Source organism: Staurois parvus, unplaced genomic scaffold (assembly GCF_062004578.1).
Source record: "Staurois parvus isolate SC_StPar_1 unplaced genomic scaffold, SC_StPar_1.0 ptg000090l, whole genome shotgun sequence".
NCBI lineage: Eukaryota > Metazoa > Chordata > Amphibia > Anura > Ranidae > Staurois > Staurois parvus.
This window is the reverse complement of record NW_028317886.1, coordinates 11,787,215-11,806,301: the sequence shown is the minus strand read 5'-3', so window position 1 is coordinate 11,806,301 and position 19,087 is coordinate 11,787,215. Positions and strand designations below refer to the sequence as shown.

General features: G+C 39.6%; 1 pseudogene; it reads left to right on the top strand.

Moving 5' to 3' along the window:
• The first annotated feature begins 17,222 nt into the window (after positions 1 to 17,222).
• On the top strand, positions 17,223 to 17,838 carry LOC149468257 (uncharacterized; annotated as a pseudogene).
• Positions 17,839 to 19,087: the final 1,249 nt, after the last annotated feature.

The window sequence follows — 19,087 nt, the reverse complement described above, 5'->3', positions numbered from 1 at the left end:
TAAGATTATCCTCAATTCCTTTGCCCCTCAATGGAGGATTATGTTAACAGAACATTTTTAAATACAGTAGGCCCAATAAACTATACATGGTGCTGTGCCCTGCACCCTGCAACATATATATTTGTGTGCACAAACACTGCCCCCCCGTACACAGGGATCTCCGTTTATTAGGTGCATATTGCACATTCACAGTGCACTATCACTGTGCTTCTTTACATTCCTCTCCTGCAATCAGGAAGTGAACCCCAGGGGGGAGAGAGACGTGCAGGCAGCAGTGCAGCTCAGCTGCCTTCCCCCTCTGGTGAGTTGCTATTCAGATACTCATCAGGAGAACCATGACGGTTGACTTCTTCCTTCTGCTCAGCTCGGCAGTGAGGGAGGGAGGAGGAAGCTTCCGCCGGCTCAATCTCCCTCTGGTAAGCATCTGTATATAGTCTTATCAGAGGGAGCCAGCCAGATGTAGCCACATATTAGATTATAAGCACAAACAACTATGACATTCTTACAACAATTTGCAATTAGTTAATTGTTGGCGCACATCTTCAATCCTTTTTAGTATAGGCACACTATGCCATTTATTTGGCACATGTCAAGTGCGCATCACATGTGCACCAAAAAAAATGTCAGAAAAGTTGATGGGGCCCAGTGACTCACCTTTGTATTTTTTGAACAGTTGAAAAGATAGAAATGACAGCTTGTGGTTACATAAACAGCATGAAGTAATTATTGTGTCAGATAAAAATGGCTGCTATAGCTATCTGACACCCCCCCCCCCCCCCCCCGAAAATCCAGCTACCCTTCGTATGTCCAACAACTGTTGTTATTCCTATTTTCTTCTGGTGAGAATTTCTATTTCACTCCTTATAGGACAAAGAGCAAGGTAGCAAATTGAGCAGCATGTACCCCTAGGCTCTCTTTTCCCCCCATGAGATTGTGAAGCCATCTGCCCCTCCTTCTAGCCCTATCAAATCGGGACATGCCTTGTGTTTACTTAAAAAATGTAAGACATAAATAGTGAAGGTGCTGACGAGTGACCCTCTGTCTTCAGTATAGAGATGGTAAGCAGCTAAAGCAGCATCACTCTATGTAGCACACACTACTACGGTGGATTTCTGCATCCCCAGTGACCCCTGGGATGTGATATTTGAAGAATTAGATTTAACCAAGCTGGACCAATGTAAGTTTAAAAAAAGGAATTCTTGCAGTTCAGATTTAATGAAGATCTCACATAGTGGGAGGAAGTAAAGTATAACCTGTTCTCAGACAATTGTCTATATGCACTTATTTATCACACTCCACATTCTTGGTTTTAAACAGTTTAATAACTAATAACTCCCATACTTTCCTCATTTGGAAACTACAACTTACACACATACCTGGGTAAACGTCGGTGAAAAAGATCATGGACATTTACAGAAGTACAAGCGCATACAGCCATGCACTTCCATGGCCGACTGTGTGCACCACCTGAAGCTCACTGGACATGAAGAAACACCAGAAATCTTACACTACAGCTCCCCTGTGCCTGATCACGTCAATGTGCATGTTCTCTAAAGACCCGTACACACGACCAGAAAATCGCATGAAAAATACTGCTTTCAAAGCAATCATACGATAATCTGATAGCTAGTACACAGCAATCGCCTGAAATTACTCAAAGGGACAAGCACGAACATTTTTGTCATACGATACCAGATCATATGATTTAATCAGTACAGTTTTCATATGAAAATACAATAAAAAATACATTACATCACTTCCGAATTTTTATTCTGTCGTACAAGAATTCTCGTAACTTTAGTAACTTCTTTACTTTCGATATGAGACTAGCATGCAAAGGAAAAAAAAAACGGATGATCATTCGTCCGATATTCTCAATGTATATACAGGGCTTATAAACAATGTTTCAAATAAATATATGTTCAATCTTGTAAATGATGTCACTACTATGTAGTTAATTTTTTCCCTGAAGAAGTGAAGTCACTTCAAAACACGTTGGATTTATAGAAATTGTCTATGTAACTATACAGTATGTGTTGATGGTGACGTCACAATATGGTTTTTAAAAATGGCTAACTATGTATGACCATATAAAGTTTACTAAACAAACTATTTTGACAGTGATGTTACATGTTACATGACAGTGATGTTATGATCTTGAATGGTTTGTCATATTGAGAAAATTTGACTAAAGAGTTTGAACTTTTTGTATTCTCAATTTACATTTTTATGCCTTCAAAGTCCCAAGTCATTTAGAGGGTTCCTCTCTCATGTTTTTCTTATATTCTGGGGATGTTGGCTGTTCATCAGGAAATTTCCCTTTTTTCTTCTTACGTGTTTTCGGGTAGCAAATACACACCCATTTTTTCCTGATAGATGTACTTTTTAATTTGGTTGTGAATATGGCAGAATTTCAGGGCCGGGAATGGGACAACCTTATGAAAGGATATTATGCAGATTTTGGGCAAAAAGAACTAATTGATGAGTTAAATTGTTTATTTTTTAACCCAAAAAAATCTTGGAGAGGAAATCATTGCTGTTTTGGCATGTTTGGTCTTCTGAAAATTATATTCAGGAAGATATAAACCCTTTTATCCTTAGGGTCCAGATTTTTCCTACCTTGGAAGATTTGGACTCTTTCAAAAAAGAGTGGGAAAAGATTCTTAAAAAATGTATTAGATCAGGGGTCTCCAAACTATGGCCCTCCATGTGTTGCGGAACTGGAAGTCCCATGAGGCTTTGCAAGACTCTGACAGCCACAGGCAAGACTCCCAGAGGCAGAGGCATGATGGTACTTGTAGTACTTCAACAGCTGGAGGGCCATAGTTTGGAGACCCCTGTTCTAGAGGTATGATGAATTTGTAATTGCTGAGTATAAAAGCCAGATCAGTGCTCTAGATAATGACTTAGATCGTCTAAATGCTCAGCTTTCACATCTTAAAGTTCAACTGTCATATGGTGAACGTGATAGGAATTTAAGAGAGCACTTGGAAAAATGTAATAAAAACATTTTGATTAAAAAAGAAAAGAAATTTGCAAGACAAAATAGCTTTCCAAGAGAGTAAAGCCTATAAATGGAACTAAGATCACAATAAGTATAAAACACAATACAAGCATACGCCCTTTGCACATGATCATTTATTCAATGTCTCCCAATCATCATTATCATCATCTACTTCTGTTAGAGCTAAAAGTCTAAGTTTCTGCCTGGCAGAGAATCTGGATAAATTCTCAGCAATTAAAGACTTACAATTATTTGCCCGAAATTTGATTTTAAAAATCATGTATGAGAAATCTAGAAACATGCCCTTAAATAGGGAGGATCAAAAAGCTCTGGATGATCTTTTGTCTTTATTGGAGGAAAATGATCCTTCAGATCTGATTGATGGTACCAACATTGCTCAACTTCTCCAACAAATAAGTTCAGATGAGCAACAACCCCCCACATATACCTCTATGTTAAAGAAAAAATCTGATCTGTACCAATTACCAAGTACCAATTCTTATGCAGCAGCCTTCTTAAAATTTGTATGTGGAGAAATTGAAAAATTAAAAGTTAACCAGAAAAGAGACAATCATTTAAATCTTAGCGAACGACAAGCTTTGAAATGTCTAGTGACCAACACCTCCCTTGTCATCAAGCCCTCTGATAAGGGAGGCAACATTGTCATAATGAACAATGACCAATATGTCAATATGTGCAATAAGATCCTTTCCAATAGAATTTGGTATTGCCAAATTTCATCAGATGTAATTGATAAATATAACAGCCAATTCTATGAGTTGGTTGATACTGCCTTCTTGAATGACATTATTACTACAGTAAAAGTACATGGGACTTTGTTAGAATTAGTTTCCCAAGAATTCCAACGTTTTACTCTCTTCCAAAAATTCACAAGAGGGTAGATAATCCCCCAGGGAGACCAATTATATCTGGCAATGGAGCTCTAACTGAAAAAACTAAGCCAACTAATAGATGAACATCTCAGACCCCATGTAGCAAGTCTTCCCTCATATATGAAGGATACCATACATCTACTGAAAATTATTGATAACTTACACATACCAGAAGGGGATTTTCTTGTCACCATAGATGTAGAAGCATTATACAGCTCCATTACTCACAGTAGAGGAATAGCAGCTATTCAACACATTTTGGCACAGAGGAAGTATCAAGAGTGGGCTTACAATGAATTTATTGTTTCAGCATTAGATTTTATTTTTTAGCATAATGTATTCATCTTTGATGGATCCCACTGCCTCCAGGTACAGGGGGTGGTGATGGAGACTTCTTGTGCCCCATCATATGCCAACCTGTACCTGGGGGAGTGGGAACAAATGCACCACATTTGTATGTGGATCCGATACATCAATGATATCCTCATGATGTGGGATGGTCCGGAGGATTTGTTGAATGGTTGTATGGAGAGAGTGAATAAAAATGAACCCGGGTGCATGGTTGCTCTATCTCGGTGCCCGGCACACTGGGGCTGCACCACTGGCCTACGGGCCTTGTGAGTGCAGCTTTGTACAGTTGTTTGTGGTGCAGGGTCTTGGCTTATGCCACTTCCCCTGCACCCGTGCTTTTTCCCCAGTGTGTCGGCGGTCTGCTGATGCGTGACGTTGCTCTGCACTATGGGGTGGGGCGATGTCGCGCACCTGCGTTCCGGGGGCTGGTGCCCAGCATCGTCCATGTTTAGGACAGTGTGGGTTTGGTGTTTGGACGCCATCTTAGATTCCCGTAGACAATATTCAATCACTGTTTGAGGATGGGTTGGACCTCTTTTGAGGTCCCTATATAACTGAGGTTAACCCCTATATCTTTGATAATCCTCTTTCTTACGGGCCAGTGCAGACAGTTCAGGATTACGGAAGGGTGGCTTTGTGTGTGTTGGGCAGCATTAGATCCATTTATTTATGTAAGCTCTCTTCCTCTCCCCCTATTGGGTTTGGGAATTAGGGTTTTGCATCTATGTTATGTCAACTAAATGGATATGTATATTGATATATAAGTTTATTGACTTCCCCACTGAAAAAATCCCCATTAGGCTTATACGGCTTAATCGGACATATTTGTTTGAAGACTGTCATCCATATACTCCCTAGTTTATCGGGTTAGATGTGGATGAGGTTCTGAAGTGCCCAGGTGCTCACAAATACAATGGTGAGTTTTTACCCTGGGATACTTTAATTATTTTTTTGTTTATTATACAAATATGTTTTGGAAATGCCCTTTATTTTTTGAGTAATCTGTTGCTTGCCGGTCCCCTGGCCTAAGAGGTGGTGACAATTTGAAGTTCTCTGTTTTTAAGTCTGATTGAAGATTCACTTGTGTCCCTGTACCTTTACATATTGTGAGTATATCTACAGATTGAAAATCACAAAAATACTGTCAGTGGATATAAACAATGTTTGAAATAAATATATGTTCAATCTTGTAGATGATGTCACTACTATGCAGAGTTATTTTCTTTCCCTGAAGGAGTGAAGTCACTTCGAAATGCTTTCGATTTATAGAAATTGTCTCTGTAACTATATGTGTTGATGGTGACATCACGATATGGTTTTTAAAAATGGCTAACTATGTATGACCATATAAAGTTTACTAAGCAAACAATTTTGACGGCGATGTTCGTCATATTGTGAAAATTTGACTAAATAAAGAGTTTGTACTTTTTGTATTCTCAATTTACATATTTATGCCTTTAAAGTCCCAATTCATTTAAGGGGTTCCTCTCACATGTTTTTGTATATGGGGCTTAAGTCACAGGACCAAAAAGCCTGGATGTTTAGTTACATAGTCTTAGTTCAAATCAGCATTCCCAAGCACAGACAATAACTAATATTTTTTTGCTGTTAATGTTTTTGGCTTAGCTAAAAGATTCACCTGCCTGAAAACAAAATGTTATTTTAGTGTATATGTATATAGTATATACTGGTAAATTCCTTAGCTGGATTTCCTTTTATTTTATTTTAGTTTGTGTAACAGAAGGCGAGAAACCAGAAACTAAAGCACTGAACTTTTACTGCTGGAGGTTTTGAGATATATAAAAGAACAACCGGTGATGCAGGTTGCCAGTATCCATCCTTTGCTGAAATATGGACAGGCTCTGCATCACGTTTTTGGTGCTTTACAAAAGATTTAGAATAATGCATGGATTATTTATAGTGTTGGGCTCTTCGACAATGTTATTTCCTATATAAAATGGTAATTTGGTAGAACCATACATCTAAAGAAACTGTACAAAATGAATCCAAAAAATATCTATCTCCTCTAATAAGATGCATTACACAATACAACTGTTACAACGTGTCCACAGGCATTGTGGGCTTTTCCTAACTGAAGTACAATGACTTATAAAGAAGGTTTATTAGGACATCTGCTGGCAAGCATTAAAACTACAAGCCAGGTTAAATCAAGTACCAAGATGCATTACCTTAAAAGAGGAATTTTGACAGATTATCTATCCTCTTAAATTGTGGGGCGTGCATTTTCCTGTTTAGTGCTAGTAGGATATTTACTTATTATTTAGGGTACCAAGGGCATATACATATGACACTCCAGCTTCAATACCATCTTTTTTTTCAATGCTTTTATTCAATTATGACATTAAGGCACAAAAATACAAAAGAGCACCTAGCCTGCCTGCACAGGGGCTATGGCTGGTGCGGTCAAGTGCAGCAAACATAAATAAAATGAAAAAAGGAAGAGGACCATCCTTTGCAAACAATCACATTAAACAAAAAAAGACTCAGTGGTTGTCAAAAGCAGCCAGGATATGAAAGCTAGCAAATCATATTTTAATAAATTCTGGGCATGAATAGATCTAAGGAGGGTGCAGAGGCCCCTCCTAAGAAAAGAGACAAGGGGAGAAACAGAACAATAAGACAGAGACAAGAGAAGGGGAAGGGGAAAGGATAAGGGATCTGGGATTGTCAGAGTACCAGTTGGAGGCAACCCATGCTTGTCAAAGGAAGGTCAGGGAAAAGTATACCTTATAGCGCTGCTCCAAGCTATGGATAGAAGGAAAAGGATCACCCCACTGGCAGTGAGAAGATGGGAGCATGAGTCCGAGCGATTCCAGTGTCAGCCAATACAAGGGAAGGGATGAATGCTGCTCAACCGACTCCAGGAGTCCAATGTTGGGGAATGGGCTCAGCCTCCGAGATACATCAACCATGGTGCCCAAAATTTCAGGAATTTGGTGTGGGAGTCATTAAGAATACTAGATCAATACTGCTTGATTTAGTGTAAAATTTTCCTTAAAGGGAACCTATGCTGGGAGAAATAGGGAGGCTGCCATTACTAAATTCTTCTTCTGAAAATGTAAGTTGCCTGCCTTGCTTTAATACAGATCCAGTTGGTTCAATGCATCTTCATTTACAGAGCATGAAAAAAAAAACGCAGATCAGTAGCTGCAACTTTGACTTTACTGGCTACAAACTTGGTCAGTGACTCAGAAAGTAGTGAAAGCAGAGACTGTCAGGCAACTAGCATTGTCAAAAAAAGGCCAGCATTGACAATCTGCATGACTCTCCCAGAAAAATATTTAAATTAATGTCAAGACCAGGTCAAAATGTCATGCCTACACTGTTGTACATACAGTATATTATTACTGAGCTGCCTATTAACACTTGACACATTTTGTTGTCCCTACCTTTTTTTCAAACCCGTCCACAGTGCCTTCATTAGATTTATTTGGGCAAAAACACACTCGCGCCTATCCCACTCATACCTGGCCTAGCCAAAAAAAAAAGGGGAGATGGCCTTTCTGGACCTGTTTCAGTATTATCAGGCAGTCCATCTTGCCAGGATACTCGCTTGGTGTAGAGATAGGAGGAACAAGGCGGGGGTAATGATTGACTGATTATGCTCCGATATTCCACTACAATGCTTGTCATCGATGTGCCACACACCTTTGGGTGATATGAGGCACCATCCTCTCATTGGGGCAACCCTGTGTATTTCAACAAGGTCATCACTTTCCTAGGTCAGTAAGAGAGATTGCCCGGTCTTTCCAATACTGAGCAACCCAGCGTTTCCCCCTGGCCTTACTGTTAGCAGCTTCAAACAATGTCTCATACAAGGCAAATTCCATGTTGGAGATTTTCTTGTTGACTCTTGGATGAAGACCAATGCTGAGATACAGTTGATGTAACCCACTGTTAGATTCCTGGCAAATGCAGCAACTCACCTATTTCTTTACCAGTGTACTCCTTGGGGAGTGGTAGACCCTCCCCAATACTCCATTGCAAGATCTACAGTATGTCTGGAATCAGGTCTCTCCACTCACTGCATCTCTAAGACATATAAACAACTTATATGACCTTCTAATGGCTCTGTTCCTGGGTTTCTATTGAAATTAAAAGGGACTTGGGCTTAGAACATGTAATGTATACTCCTTGGCAGTAAGTACCAGTATTTTAGCCTTTAAGTTCCTTACCTGTTAGTATAAGGTGCTGTCTATCTTAAAAAAAATCTATCCTGATGCAGTGAATACCTTTTGGCATTGTGGAAAGGCTGAGGGTACCATGTTACACATCTTCTGGTCATGACAGAAACTGGAGGGGCATTATCAAGCAGCTTACAGAATATGATTTGGTACTGACCAGCCAGATACTGTATCTTCATCATTCTGATCTCTCAAAATATAGATACAAAAACTCAATGTGGAACCACCATTTAAATGCAGCAAAGGCCTGTGTATAAGCAATGAGGAAGAAGGTCTCCCCTCATACGATTTTGATGTGGCTCACTAAAGTGGCTGATATTCATGCCATGGAAAGTATATCACAGCTGCCTTGATAGGTTTTAGGAGAAATTTACCAAAAAGTGGTTTTATTGGTCTCTTTACACATGCTCCAGAGAATATGGCTATGCTCTCAAAGAGAAGGGATGAGAGTACTTTTCCCCAACAGCACCCCCTCCCCCCCAAACAGTTTTTTTGTTTTTGTATTTTTGTTTTTGTTTTGGTGTTGTATTGTTGTATTAGGTACAGAAAGTATTTGGGTACTGATCCAGCCAGATACTGTATCTTCGTCATTCTGATATCTCAAAACGTAGATACAAAAACTCAATGTGGGTCCACCATTTGCATGCAGCAAAGTCCTGTGTACAGCAATGAGAAGGCAGGTCTCCCCTATGATTTTGATGTGGCTCACTAAAGTGGCTGATATTTATGCCATCAAATGTATATCACAGCTGTAAAGAGGAGAAATTTACCAAAATGTGGTTTTATTTGCCTCTTTACACATGCTTCAGAGAATATGGCTATGCTCTAGAAGAGAAGGGATGAGAGTACTGTTCCCCCTTCCCCCAGAGTGACAAAGCTGCTGCCCAAAGGTGCCCCCTGTGTGCTTTCATCCAGAGTAGGGACACTCTAATACAGCAGGTGTGTTGCTGGCCTGATCCAAAAAACCTAAAAAAAAGAAAACTAATGCAGTCACCATATCTAAGAATTGGTAAACTGCAATATTTTTAATTTTTGGATTTGAGTTTATTACCGCTTTTAAAATAGAAAAGTATTGTGGGTTAATAATATAATAGCTAGTAAAGTCAAGTATAAATGTTGTAGGTTTTATCTTATTGTTTAAAATTATACAGCTGTCACCTGCACACAGGAGGTAAAGGATGTAATAAAATAGCAAAAACAGAAGCAATAAAACATTTGTTTGGAAAAATCCTTATCATAAAAATATTTTAGTGAAATATTAAAGTAGAACTAAAGGGGAACTGTTTCTTTTCACATTGGATAGAGTAGGGGAGATTATAACCCATGAAATTTTCCATTGGGGAGATTTCCCTTCACTTCCTGTCCCAAAGCCAAAACAGGAAGTGGGAGGAAATCCCTCCAAAGTGAGGAATTTCCTGGTTGTCACCAGGGTAAACAGAAGTAGTATCCCCGTGGGAATATTTCCCCTCTATTCCTGTTCTGGCAACAACCCAAAATTTGGGATTTTCTTTCAGTTTCAGGCTTGGTGATAATGGTAAATAAGACAAATACAATGCCTTTGTAATACAATGTAATACAAAGGTGTTCATACCCCCTGAAATTTTCCACATTTTGTCATGTTACAACCAAAAACGTAAATGTATTTTATTGGGATTTTATGTGATGGACCAACACAAAGTGGTACATAATTGTGAAGTGGAAGGAAAATGATAAATGGTTTTCAAAATTTTTTATAAATAAATAACTGAAAAGTGTGCCGTACATTTGGATTCAGCCCCCTGAGTCAATACTTTGACTTTGCAGCTGTAATTCAGCACCTTTTGCTGCAATTATAGATGCAAGTCTTTTTGGGGATGTCTCTACCAGCTTTGCACTTCTGGAAAGTGACATTTTTACCCATTCTTCTTTGCAAAATAGCTCAAGCCAGACTGGATAGAGATCGTCTGTGAACAACAAGTCTTTTCTTAACAACTGATAACCTCTAATCTGACAAAAGTCAATAATGTGTTCAATTCCTAGATGCCAAGATATTGCTTTCTCCCCAGAAAGTCCAAAACAATAATCTCTCACAGTGTCCATACAGTGAAAAACCCTACAGTCATGTGAAAAAATTCTCCTTCTTATTCAGTGTTCTTCCATGCATGATTCTTATTTCATCTTCTACTTGAAACCCTCAAAAAAATATATATATAAACACACATAGTGCATTATCCTCAATATGATCACAGCTATCTTGAAAGAATTGCACTCACAAAAATGTGTAGAAAATCCGTGCTTATCCACTCCACCATGTGTTCACTGCTATACATCTGTAATTCTTACTCTTACCCTCTATATTTTTAAAAACACCTTATAACAGGTTTCAAAGATAGAACTCTTCCAATTCACAGCTTCCTCTTTCCGTCCTCCCCTTCCATAGGAGATATACCCTGCAGAGAAAGTATATATAGTGTAATACCATCAATAACTCAAAAAGGTGGTCACAATCATAAATCAATTGTGACCACCAGTGACAAGTGATATATCACTCCACACCTCACAGACCATGCACCTTACCGAACTAACTCAACCAAAAAGCATAGAGTATAAACAGCTCTTCACGAACTACGGTATTCCCAGTATTTCAATAATATGTAGATCAAAATAGCATACATAGTGTATTACATTTTTTTTAAAAACAACAATTTATTCCAATAAAAGCGCTTACAAAGAAAGCAGTGCACATCAGCATATATTCCTCATCAACACAGCGTTTTTATGGCTCTAGACCTTATCCAAGATGGCTGCTACGCAACGTCCGGTGTACGTCTGATGTCACTACTGACGCATTTCGTCATTTCTGACTTTGTCAAGGGTGAAATTTGAGCTTGAATGATGTAGATTTCAACCCGAACTTTACATTTTCATAGTTCACTGAAAGGGTGAACTAAATGGCCAGATTTGGCCAGTTTGCCCACCCACCGAACCTTCAGCTTCAGCAGTTGGATGTCATTCATTTAGAGGTGCTAACACTACTGCCATTAAATGACAGCTTGCAACTTCTTGGTTGATAGGATGCTGCCTGTGGAAAAGAGATCCGCATGCTTATCAAAATTGGGACAGGGTGCTTTGCCAGAGGGGCATGCTCCTGCTGATAAGGAAGTGTGGCCTGGTATGGTATGGGAGAAGCCACCTTGCCCCTCCACTTCCTGGTCAGCCAGGCTGCATGACAAGGGACTGGGATTTTTTTTCAGGAGGTGGGGGGAGGGGGAGAGAACGTGGCCACAATTGTTTTCCTTGTTTTGTTGGGTTTTTTGTGTAGGATCCCCCTTAAAATCCATGAATTTCTCTTAAAATCCATACCAGACCCTTAAAAACAATGAAGTACTGGTATGAATATTGAGGAGAATCCCCTGGCTGCTTTAGTTATAAACAGAATCAAGCACTGCAGCTCCAGCTTTTGTCTGCTGTCAGTCCTCAAATACAGCAGCAGTTCAGAGCTATGGGAGGCCTCCCTCAGGCTCCAACATGGCTCTAATTACATGACCCGACTAAAGGAAGGCCTTCCCCCCGCACTGCACTGCCACTGAAACAGAGGTCTGGTAAACGGATGGAGGGGGAAGATCTGGATACTGGAGGGAATTTAAGCTACGCATGGTTTGAAAAGCTCTATACTGGGAAGCGGGGGGGGGGGGGGTGTAGCAGTATTGAGCAACGGTATTCAAGAGCTCTGTACTATGGAGATTTGGGCTGTGGAGGTGTAGAGCTCTGTCCAAATAAAACATACAGAATTCTACAGAAGATCTTAAAACAATAATGTTTGAGTTTGCTGGCAGGCATAGCATACTACAACATTTCTGCATGTGTGAAAACACACCTGAGCTTTACAATCTGTACATTCTGTACTCCTGAGCCTAGCACTCTGTGATATGCATATCTGAGCCATATACTTAGTTTGTTGGGTACATTTGACCCCAGCAGCCTGTGCGTTAAGCACTCTTAGAAGTATACTTAGTTTGTTGGGTACATTTGACCCCAGCAGCCTGTGCGTTAAGCACTCTTGTCAGTATACTTAGTTTGTTGGGTACATTTGACCCCTGCAGCCTGTGTGTTAAGCACTATTAGCAATATACTTAGTTTGCTGGGTAGATTTGACCCCTGCAGTCTGTGCGTTAAGCACTCGTAGCCGTATACTTAGTTTGTTGGGTACATTTGACCTCTGCAGCCTGTGCATTAAGCACTATTAGCAATATACTTAGTTTGTTGGGTACATTTAACCTCTGCAGCCTGTGCGTTAAGCACTCTTATCAGTATACTTAGTTTGTTGGGTACATTTGACCCCTGCAGTCTGTGCGTTAAGCACTATTAGCAGTATACTTAGTTTGTTGGGTACATTTCACCCTTGAAGCCTGCGCGTTAAGCACTCTTAGCCGTATACTAAGTTTGTTGGGTACATTTGACCCCTGCAGCCTGTACGTTAAGCACTCTTAGCAGTATGCTTAGTTTGTTGGGTACATTTGACCCCTGCAGCCTGTGCGTTAAGCACTCTTAGCATTATACTTAGTTTGTTGGGTACATTTGACCCCTGCAGCCTGTGCGTTAAGCACTTTTATCAGTATACTGAGGTTGTTGGGTACATTTGACCCATGCAGTCTGTGCGTTAAGCACTCTTAGCAATATACTTAGTTTGTTGGGTACATTTGACCCCTGCAGTCTGTGCGTTAAGCACTTTTATCAGTATACTGAGTTTGTTGGGTACATTTGACCCTTGCAGCCTGTACGTTAAGCACTCTTAGCAATATACTTAGTTTGTTGGGTACATTTGACCCCTGCAGTCTGTGCGTTAAGCACTGTTAGAAGTATACTTAGTTTGTAGGGTACATTTGACCCCTGCAGCCTGTGCGTTAAGCACTGTTGCACTCTGTATGTTGCTACACTCTGCATGCTGGGCTATGTCTAACATACACCTGATCACTGTACTATAAGCACAGTATATACTTCTAACCCCTATGCTGTCTATGCCATATTGTACATGATATACCTCTGAATAAAGTGTTTAACATCTTAACAGCTGCTGGTTGCTAAGTAGCCACTAAAGAAGTTCTTTATCAATGCTGAATCAAAGACACATATTTACCTTAGCTAGGTCTCTCACTGGCATTTTCTCCCTGGGTTCTTCATGGAGCCATGCTTCAGCTGTTTTGATTGGCTAGTATGGATTGATGTTACTGCAGTGCAATCATCCCAGGGAACTGGCAATGTGCCAGAATGTAAAGTGAGTTGCGCATGCAGAACTAAGTGCACATTCCATAGAGGGCTGCGAATAGACAGGCAAGTGTACTTTATTGGAAAAGAGACATTGCATGTCTCTTATGCAACAAACAACCTGCCTATGCACATTTTTGTTATGAATTTAAAAAAAATGATTGCATTGGAGTTTGTATGTGTCTGTTGGACTGTTGCTTGGGGCATAGTAATCAAAGCATATTGTATAGCTAGAAGGACTATGGCATGTGTGCTCTGCTTACAATGAGAACGTTTAGATTTTATTACCATGTCACTTTATGCCTTTTCCATTGTTAGCTTAATTTGGCCACACCCACCATTCGACACAGAGATTGGATGGATTTATATACAGTGCCTTAAAAAAGTATTCATACCCCTTGAGATTTTCCACATTTTGTCATGTTACAACCAAAAATGTAAATGTATTTTATTGGGATTTTATGTGAAAGACCAACACAAAGTGGCACATAATAGTAATGTGGAAGGAAAATGATAAATGGTTTTCAACATTTTTTACAAATAAATATCTGAAAAGTGTGGGTGCATTTGTATTTAGCCTCCTGAGTCAATACTTTGTAGAACCACTTTTGCTGCAATTACAGATGCAAGTTTTTTTTGAGGATGTCTCTACCAGTTTTGCACATCTAGAGAGTGACATTTTTTCCCATTCTTCTTTGCAAAATAGCTTAAGCTCTGTCAGATTGGATGGAGAGCGTCTGTGAACAGTAATTTTCAAGTCTTGCCGCAGATTCTCAACTGGATTTAGGTATGGACTTGTACTGGGCTATTCTAACACACGAATATGCTTTGATCTAAACCATTCCATTGTAGCTCTGGCTGTATGTTTATGATCATTATCCTGCTGGAAGATGAACCTTCTCCCCAGTCTCAAGTCTTTTGCAGACTCTAACAGGTTTTCTTCTAAGATTACCCTGTATTTGGCTCTATCCACCTTCCCACCAACTCTGACCAGCTTCCCTGTCCCTGCTGAAGAAAAGCATCCCTGAAACATGATGCTGCCATCACCATGTTTCACGGTGGGGATGGTGTGTTCAGGGTGATGTGCAGTGTTAGTTTTCCATCATTTATTTACTAAAGGTGGTTCACTCAGAATCGTGTGCACTTCTACATGGAAACCAATCAGCTTACAGGTTTTATTGTTAAAGCTTAATTGAGCAAGCTGAGCTTGAAAGCTGATTGGCTACAATGTACAGGTGCACAAGATTCTAAGTGAACCAGCTTTAGTAAATAAACCCCATAGTGTTTTTCTGTTAGGCCAAAAAGTTCAATTTTGGTCTCATCTGACCAGAGCACCTTTTTCCACATGTTTGCTGTGTTCCTCACATGGATTTTTGCAAACTGTAAACGGGACTTCTTAAGGCTTTCTTTCAACAATGTCTTTCTTCTTGCTACACATCCATGAAGGCCAGATTTGTGGAGTACACAACTAATAGTCCCATGGACAGATTCTCCCACCTGAGCTGTGGATCTCTGCAGCTCCTCCTGAGTTACAATGGGCCTCTTGGCTGCTTCTCTAATTAATTACCTCCTTGGCCGGCTGGTCAGTTTAGGTGGATGGCCATGTCTTGGTAGGCTTGCAGTTGAGCCATACTCTTTCCATTTTCGGATGATGGATTAAACAGTGAGATGTTCAAAGCTTGGGATTTTTTTTCATAACCTAACCCTGTTTTAAACCTCTCCACAACTTTATCCCTGACATATCTGGTGTGTTCCTTGGCCTTCATGATGCTGTTCACTAATGTTCTCTAACAAACGTCTGAAGGCATCACAGAACAGCAGTATTTATACTGAGATTAATTTACACACAGGTGGATTCTATTTACTAATTAGGTGGGCAATTGGCTCCACTAGATTTTAGTTAGGGGTATCAGAGTAAAGGGGACTGAACACAAATGCACAGCGCACTTTTCAGATATTTATTTGTAAAAAAATGTTGAACACCATTTATCATTGTTTTTCCACTTCGAATTTACGTGCAACTTTGTGTTGGTCTATCACATAAAATCACAATAAAATACATTTGTGTTTTTGGTTGTAACATGACAAAATGTGGAAAATTTCAAGGGGTACGAATACTTTTTCAAAGCACTGTAGCTCAGAAATTTATAAGGGTATATATTGAAATAAGCAAAAATAAATTTTATTTTACATAGATTAAACATTTATAGCCAACTGTTACAGTCTTAGTACATAGTATAAATTGCTTCAGTATTAATGAACTGGGTGAGTAGCAATTCATAAAAAAAAATAATAAGACCATAATAAGTAATACTTGTGCCAGAGTTCTAAAGTGAATAACAGTAAACAGAATATACAGAATACAGAAAGTAATGAAGTTCTTAAAACATTAATGTTTGAGCCAGCTGGTAACAACAGAAACTTAAACGATTCTGTATTCATGTGCAATATTTAAATTCACTATTATATGTGTTAAATATTTTCTCTTCAATTATCCTAAGTGGCCTTCATCATGGTCATGGATCTGATTTATACTAAAGTAGTTCCTAAGACTTTTGGCAAGGTGGTAGAAATATACCCTAAAGGGAGACTCTGATGAGGACTCTGATGGAAACGCTGCCATAAGGGGGGCTGTTATAGGGACTTTGATGAAGGGGGGAATTCTAATGGGGAGTCTTACTAAAGTTCTCTCTCTTTTGTTATAAATCATATCATACTGATTACAAAGGGATGTAAGTAAAAGGTATTCATTTATTTACATTTTATTCATTCATTTATAAAACTGATTTTACATAGAATATTTTGAACAGGTCATTGTGAGACGTTTACCGATAAACTCTCCCAATAAAAGTAATACTGCCCCATGCACAGTAATTTGTTAGTTTGATGTACTTTTACCTTCATTTGATTTGACATACACAGAAAATGCAGCGTATGATAATGCTGCAGTCAAGAATTTTGTGAATGGCTAAGTATAGACAAGTGGAGGCTCGACAAAAGTGCAGATATCTGTCATACCTACAGTGCTAAGGTCAGCCTAAGATGTTTGGAGGGGGAACAGAAGTACAATGGGAACTGTACTATTCAGAGCAACTGAAAGAAATCTTTTAAAGCTATATATAGAATGCCAGCACTGATTTGATATAGTAGACCGCATAGGTAAAAAGAAATGAGTCAATGTATAAAACAATTCTCTTTGCTAATTAGCAGTCTCACAAAAGTTAGGAATAAATATCCTCAATGTTTGCAATCTGTGTGTAATGTCAATTTCTATTTGTTGCCTCTCACTAGGCAAATGTACCATTTCCTAACATTCAATCCTAAGAGAAACTAGCCTTAAAGCAGAGCTCCACCCAAAACGGGAAGTTCCACTTTAAGCAAGGGTACAACGTTCATAGAGATTCCTGTGCAGGCGATCAAACAAATGGGTGTCTGGATGAGTGAACCAACTGCAGTGGTGACATATTGCAATGTCTATCTTTTTCCATTTTTCAAGATCGACCTCTTTTAGAGTCTGGATGCTGGATGGAGAGTGATGCTCAACTTGTCTCTTCAGAATTCTCCATAGGTGTTCGATTGGGTTCAGATCAGGAGACATACTTGGCCACTGAATCACTTTCCCCCTTTTCTTCTTCAGAAATGCAATGGTGGCCTTAGATGTGTGTTTTGGATAACTGTCATGTTGGAAAAGTGCACAACGACCAAGGACACGGAGTGATGGCAGCATCTTCTCTTTCAATATAGAACAGTACATCTGTGAATTCATAATACCATCAATGAAATGCAGCTCCTCGACACCACCAGTACTCATGCAGCCCCACAGAAGGACACTGCCACCACGTTTCACTGTAGGCACCATGCATTTTTCTTTGTACTCCACACCTTTCCAACACCATGCAGTTTTGAAGCCATCAGTTCCAAAAACATTTATCTTGATCTCATCACTCCAGAGTACAGAGTCCCAGTAGTCTTCTTTTTCAGCATGGGCCCTGGTAAATTCTAGGTGGGCTTTTTCATACATGGGCTTTAGGTGAGGCTTCCTTCGATGACCACACCCATACATGCCATTCCTTTGCAGTGTAGGCCATATTGTGTCATGGGAAACAATCACCCCAGTTTGGCTTTCTACTTCTTTAGCTAACTGCAGTGAACTTGCATGGTGATTTTCTTCAACCCTTCTCATCAGAAGATGCTCCTGTCGAGGTGTTAACTTCTGTGGATGGCCTTGACGTCTCTGTTAGATGGTTGCAGTTCCATCTTTGTTAAATTTATGTATCACTTTTGCTACAGTATTCTGACTGATAAGTACAGCTTTGCTGATCTTCTTCTAGTCTTCACCTTGTTTATGTAAAGAAATTATTTTCTTTCTCAGGCCGTGAAACATTTCGCTTCCACATGGTGCCATTGCTGACAGCATGAAATGGGAAGGGGTTTTCTTTGTTAAGTAACACCCTTTTATAATCAACTGTCTGCTGGACACCTGTTTAATGAATAATTAGACTCACCTGTAGTTGAATTCTTCTTAATTAGGATTTTGTTGTTCAAAATTTAGCTTTGCTCCTAAGAGGTGTATTCATTGTTACAACTTGGTCTTGAATTAATTTGTTAGGAAAAATACTTTTTTATGTGTGCAAATTAATAAATCTTGTTTGAAATCCCAATGGCCCGCATTTGTGGGAGTATTTTGTAGTACAGTGTCTCATAGAAAATGTTGATTCTGAAGGAAAGTAAAGATTTTCTGACAAATCTGTTGGGGTGTACTCATTTAAACACACACTGACAAGTACTTTAGTTAAAAAACGCATCAATCATGATGAACAGCTCCTGCAGACCCACCAAAAGAAAAAAAACCCGACTGCCAATACGGACCAGTACCTGCTCACCAACTGCTCACTGAAAATGGTAGCTCCCCGTCCCCAGCACGCAATGTAAATAAAGGAGCAAGGTCTCCCAGGTAAGGTCAATGAAAAAATATGCGATATCCATATTTGGTCATTGATGTCACCTGAAGATCCTGCCCCTTTGTTTCGGTGGGCCATCGGGCATTGTTCTTTGTAACTGATGTGGATGTTCATCACCGGACCATGTGATTAAGAATAGATTTACATCAAGGGGCTTTTTTTAAAATGAAAGGACTTATCAGAAATTGTGTTTATTTACCATTTACTTGTTTTGTGACTGTGTAGGGTTACTATGTACCCTTACTCATTCACATGTGGGTGTTTTTTTTTTTTATTGGGGGCTGCACAATTCCAATAGGCCCCGCCTGCAGAACCCCACAACCAAAGAAGAGGCTCTTGCCCACATCAACAAAGGGACAAGATGCTTTGCCAGAGGTCCTTCTGTTATGGGCATGTAGGCTGGTATGGTTCAGGAGCACACACCCATCA